General features: G+C 43.7%; 1 protein-coding gene across 4 annotated transcripts in view; it reads right to left on the reverse strand.

Annotated features, from left to right (window-relative positions):
* The window catches only part of IL15 (interleukin 15), a 70,006-nt gene extending 64,260 nt beyond the window's left edge, over nucleotides 1-5,746 (reverse strand). The window contains exon 1 of one of the 4 annotated variants that reach the window (XM_010954603.3): nucleotides 5,607-5,746. The gene's annotated coding sequence lies outside the window, so the exon portion shown is untranslated. Of the gene's footprint in view, nucleotides 1-5,113; nucleotides 5,254-5,606 lie in introns of those variants that run through there. The other 3 variants (XM_045516416.2, XM_074378172.1, XM_074378181.1) reach the window with 3 other exon arrangements.
* Nucleotides 5,747-6,000: the final 254 nt, after the last annotated feature.

Genomic DNA, 6,000 nt, shown 5'->3' on the forward strand with positions numbered 1-6,000 from the left:
ACATTTATGAAGTATCAGCGTTGGAAGGTACTGAAAGCCAGGAGACTGCAGGAAACGATCACCAAGGGAGTGAGCAAAGACAGAGAAAAGGCCAGGAACTGAGCCCTCAGACGCCTACATTTAAAGGTTAGGGAAGTGCAGAACCAGAAAAAGAGACTGAACTAGGTGTTGATGAGGAAAAAAAGGAAACTAAGGAGAGGGGGATGGCCAGGAAGGCAAATGAAGAACTCTCCAGTCCTGCTGACAAGGCATCAAGGAAGAGACCCAAGCATTAATTGCTGGATTTAACATGGGTTAAGAAATGAGACCACACCCCTGAATGACTGCGACGGATTTCTGGCTGGTTTCCTTGGCTCCAATATGTCTTTTCTTTTCTTTTCTTTTTTGTTTCTTCTTCCATAAATCCTAACCCAGACCAATTTTCCTAAAATAATGTTTTTATTATAATGTTCCAGCAATGAGTTTTGCTATATTACTTATGTTTCCTACCTGTTTTTGCATTCCTCTGCTCAGCTGTCAAACTGTTCAATGATTGTTGAAATCAGTGAGTACGACCAACCCCCTGTTGGGTACCCAGGACATAAATTTAGAGACAGACACACAATAAGGTGAATTTACAGGGAGAAAGGCTATTGTAGGGGGATGCAGACAGCACCAAATACACTTATATAAGGGAGAGAATAATTCTGCCTGGGCAGTAGAAGAGGGCAGCAGAAGTTAGAGAGGGTGGGCATTCCAAGCAGGACACTTGAAGGCTGACAAGGGAATCTAGCAAGTGTGTCTAGAGCACAGAGGAAGTGTGATTGGAAATAAGGCTACAGAGGCTCTCCAAGCCTCACCAGAGCTGTCAGTGGGAAGCCTCTATAGCAGCCAGACACCCCTTTTTACTGCCCCTACACACACACACACACACACACACACTTTATTTTTAGGCACAGTGAGCCATGGCAGTCCAGAAATCAAGCACAGAGGATGGGGATAAGGTTGAACTAGATCAGAGATATTCAAAGTGAGGAGCAAACAACCCTGGGGAACCCCCACAACTTTCCACGATCTGCGTGACTATCGAGAGTTCCAAAGAAATGAACTTCCATATCCGCTACTTCCATAGGAACCCCTTTTCATAAATTATGTGCCTGAAATGTGTCTGAGGCAAGCAGATTTCTAGCAAGTTCTCTTTTCCCACTTCCCCTTTCGTAATTATCCTTCTCTCATTTTACAAAAGAGAGGCGTATCTCTCTCCCAATCCAGAATCCTACTCTGCACTTTTGGCCCTCCAAGGTGGGAGGGACAGGTGTTAAAATGAATATTAGAGCTCCCTTCTTTCATCAAAGCAGTGATATCAGCACTACCTACATCCACGTCCATATATACACGTCCAATATAGTTTAGTTTTATGTTGATGATTACTTATCAAAGGCTAGTGGGTTATTCTGGTTAACTGTGTACTAGTAACACTTAAAATAACATAAAGAATGATTTTAAACAATACACTTATTCTGCTAAAAAATTAAATCTCAATGTATGTACTTATCTTTGTTGCTGTGGAGTAAGGAGATCAAAGAAGTTGGAAATATCTAAGCAAAATGTTCAATTAAAAATAATTATTTGAAAATTTTAGAGGTCAGTGCCAACAGTGTGCAAAGGGTACAGCGGAGCCTTGAACAATCAGAGGGAGCAGGGGCGCCAACACTGCTGAGTGGAAAATCTGCTGTAATTTACTAGAGGTCCTGGTTCCCCTGTATCCGCGGCTCCGCACCTGCCGTTCTGCAACCGCAATTCTGCATGCGCAGATTCAGCCGACCCCTGATTTCTGATAGTACTGCAGGACTTACTGTTGAAAAAAAATCTGCCTAGAAGTGGACCTCACAGTTCAAACCCCTGTTGTTCAAAGGCCAACGTATTTCTTCTCTCAAATTTTTATCAGAGTTACATGAGCAAAAGAACCGGTGAGGAGACTTCAGTGATAAAAGGGATCACTGACTGTGTCACTGGGCTCCTTTAGTGTCATTATGATAATTAGCTTCTTCCCCTGCCTCCCCTACCACCACCACCAATCTTACAGCCATCATATTTTTCTCTTCTGGGGTCATTTTCAGTTTCAGTTCCTTTATTTGACAAAATACTTTGTCACTCTCCTGTCAGGGTTTGGAAAAGAAACAACTATGCAGTCTTTGAACACGACCAGCTAGTAAACATCCAGAGTTTTTTTAAACGCATTTTTATGTGGTCTATATTCAGTCTCTGCCCTAACAATGACCTGCCAGGCACCACCAGATTCACAGTGGGAAGAAACACTGGAAAATACATGTATATAATACCCTGCCTCCAGGTAGAAAATGCATACCAATAATATCCTTATATTGAACTGAGGCAAAGAGTTTCTTATTTCCTATTTCTGATACCAGCACTGAATAACTTTTTTTCTAAAGAGTAACATTCCTTGACATACAGCAAATTAATAAATAATAATATATGAAAAATTGGTTATAATGAATTAATAAAATTCACCATTAAATAGTAGTAAACACTACCAGCAGAACCCACAAATGTTCTCTCAACTCTCCTATGGAGTTTTTCATCCAATCCACAAAACCGGACAGCAGTGAGCACAGAAGGAATGTTCACCCTCAACAGGCTCACGCAGTAATCTGTAACCACCAAGTAAATAAATCTAAGAGTAAATATTGAACTAAAGAAAGAAGCTGGCTTCTTGCCGACCCTCAGACCATGAAATCTTCTGAAAAGGGGACTTCCCAAATACTTGACTACAGCACCTCAGTTGTGATATGTGAGAATCTTCTGATCTCTCCACGAATCCCAGCCTTTGACTTGGATGGATGGGTGGATAGACAGTTAGATAGATAAATACAAACTTACAGATCAATTCATATTTGCCTACTATTTGTCCAACTCCATCAGCAAAAACTATGTAAACTGGACAAATGTTTTCATTCAGGAACCATAAAAATTTTTTTCTGCAAGGAGCCAAGCATATATAGAAACTCCTGTGAATATTATTTGATCATAAAGATAATCTTTAAATATATAACTAATAATAACAATACAAGTACCCCATAAGTATTACTTTAAAACCAACATTCTATCATTATATCACTCTGCCTCAAAATGAAATAGGGGTTGATTGTCACTGTCCAATTGCAGGAACTGTTTCTATGGAGATAACATCTCCATTCATAAGTGCCAGGGATCTTAGATCTGTTTGGGGTTAAATTCCAACTCTACCACTTTCTAGCTCTGTGACTTTGGGGAAGTTATTCAATTACATTACTCTAAGCCTCAATTTCCTCAGTTATAAAATACAGTCCCCAACACCATCATAAGTTTATGATGACAACTTTTGAAAATACACACATACTTCGAATAATGTCTGCTATGTAAGAAGAACTCAGCAAGTGTCGGTTATGACTCACTATTTCTCACAGTTCAAGTTGTGGGCTAAAATCCTACTCTCTGTATTATCATTAACTAACCTTCAAAAGAATAGTTACATAACGAAGAAAACAGTAAACTCTTAAAAGAGAGAGGAAGAAAGGGCAGCTTTCTAACTTTTCAAATGTTTAAAAAATCGTTTAAGAGTTGAGATGTATTTAAAAAGCTTATTAGAGTTACAGGTATTTTCCTCAGAAAAATCCCCTTCATGTAACTTTTCTGAGCTTCACTCACAGCCTTCCTGAAGTCCACCCAGGGCCAGCAAACCTGAGAGGGAGGATCCTCTAGGTTTTAAAACTCTCCAGTTATCAAATTCTATTTCAAACAATTTTACACCCTTGTTTTCCCGCATCCTCCAAAGAAGTTTATAAACATGCATTTCATTGACAAACATTATGTCTTGTGATACAGCTGTTGACATCTACACACTAATTTCATGGATTAAAACAAAAAGCAGCAAATTGTTTTCCTTAACCCACCAGTAATCTGCAGGAAAATTCCTAATTCCAGAACTATAGCTTCACATCAGGTTCTGGAGTTTCCACTCCATATCAGCAGAAAACACTGAATCTGAAAGTATAGGAACACTCTGCCTATCACAAGTTCCAGACCAGCCACCAAACTAACCCCTGTCTGTCTCTCTGTCACAGAGCGGATGGTACTGCTGGAAAGGCCATTCTGAATATGATGAAAACTCTGAAAGGAGAAAATGGAAGGGGAAATACGAGGATGTGACATTAAAACACAACCAGAACAAACCTTCAGAGTTTTCTAGTATTCTAACTTTGAGTAAAATTTAAAATGTTCTCCTCATTTTAAATCTCAAATGGCTACTACTTTGTCTTTAGTCCTTTCCTTTGTACCTCCTGCCTCTGTCTACCATGCCCACCACACTGCTTTTTAGTGAAATGACAGGAGTTCAAAATTTAATGTATATTGTACCTGGATGCTTTCCACAGAACAGTCCATCTTCTGCATAGTAGGATGCTGTAACCACCTAGACCTGATCTGTTTATTCAATAGGTCAAAAAAGCCTCTTCAGGCACACTGACAAGATAAGGATGTCTATCAGTTACAAGGAGATGCCATCACCAGTGTCATAACATTAGAAAGTAGCTTTTCAAAACATAATGTAAATAGCGAGTGACAACCACTTTACTTCCAGTTTCAAAACTTCTGCTCACTCTATTTAAGAATCTGTTTATAAGCATCATCTAAGAATTAACCTTGCTTTACACAGACTCTGAAGTTGACAAAATTTTAAATGCATGGAAATTGAAGTTAAATTCAATATATTATTAATTAAATTCAAATATATTGTATACTTTTGGAACATGCAATCTCAGTAACACTTGAAAAAATTAACTGGATTTTAAAGCAACCTTGAATAATAATTCCAATGCAATACGAGTCTCCTGCATTTCTTCCCAATTTCTAGCACTGATTTTCTGGAAACAACAGAAGCTCAGCCTGACTGTCAAACGAAGACCATTCCTGTAAATTCCGCTCCCAAGTAAGGTAAGTGTCCAGAACGAAAAAGAGGAGGGTAATTTGATTTTGCTAACAATGGTCGAGTCAGACAAGCGGGCTCACACACGAGTTGGCACAGGCCGGCGGGGAGTTTGGGAGGGAGGCAGAAAGAAGCGGGGAGCTGCAGTACCTTTCTTGAACTTTCTGAGCTCCACGAGGTGCAGAACTCAGCGCTCTGTGCAGTGAGACCTCGCCTCCTCCGAACCCGGCAGATCAGCGGGGACAGCGAGGCGCGCGTCCCTCCCTCTCCGCCGGCCGGCGCGTTGCCGGTGGAGCGCACGCCGCCCTGCGCAGCCGCCGACTCGGAAAAAGCGCAGCGCTCGGCGGCACCGCGCGGGACCCGCAAGTGGACGAGCAATCTGTGCTCTGCTGGAAGCGAGGAGAGCCCACGACAGGAATAAAGGGTCAGAAGGGGAAAACACCTTTGCACGTAGCGTAGCCGAAAACCGAAGTCGCGGTCATATAAGAGGGCGGGGCGGCCGGACCGGCCGCCGGTCGGGGGGAGACGGGTGGGTCAGGCCAGAGCTGGCAGGGGTCCGAGGCGCAGGCTTTCGGGGAAAGTTCCCTCGCCCTTGCCACCACCACCACCTCCCTTCCCAGAGCGGAGAAGCCAAGCTCTGTACCTCCATCGAGTCCGGGCTGCAGGGTAGGGGGCGGCAGGCAGCGCAGCCGGGCGGGCGCGGTCACCCGGCTCCCTTTCTCGACGTCGGACTGTTGCGGCTGCCAGCGAGACAGCAGGGGTTCCCTGGGCGCCGGGAACCCAGGGCGTCCCAGCCCCCAGCGAAAAGAAAAGTGAAAGAGAAAATAGCGAGGAGGAGAGGCGAAGATAAACACCCCCATGAGGCTGGGGGAGGGGCGGGTGGCAGCGGCTCTTGGACGACTGCCCCAGGTGTCGTGGCTCCCCGCCCCCTGGAAGGTGTCCGCCACTGCGATGCCCGGGGGGCGCAGGGCCTGGAGGGCAAGAGGGAGGAGGTCTGGGAGCGCCGGCTCTGCCTCGCGGGGACAGTGGCCCTGGCC

This window comes from Camelus bactrianus, chromosome 2 (assembly GCF_048773025.1).
Source record: "Camelus bactrianus isolate YW-2024 breed Bactrian camel chromosome 2, ASM4877302v1, whole genome shotgun sequence".
NCBI classification, from domain to species: Eukaryota; Metazoa; Chordata; class Mammalia; order Artiodactyla; family Camelidae; genus Camelus; species Camelus bactrianus.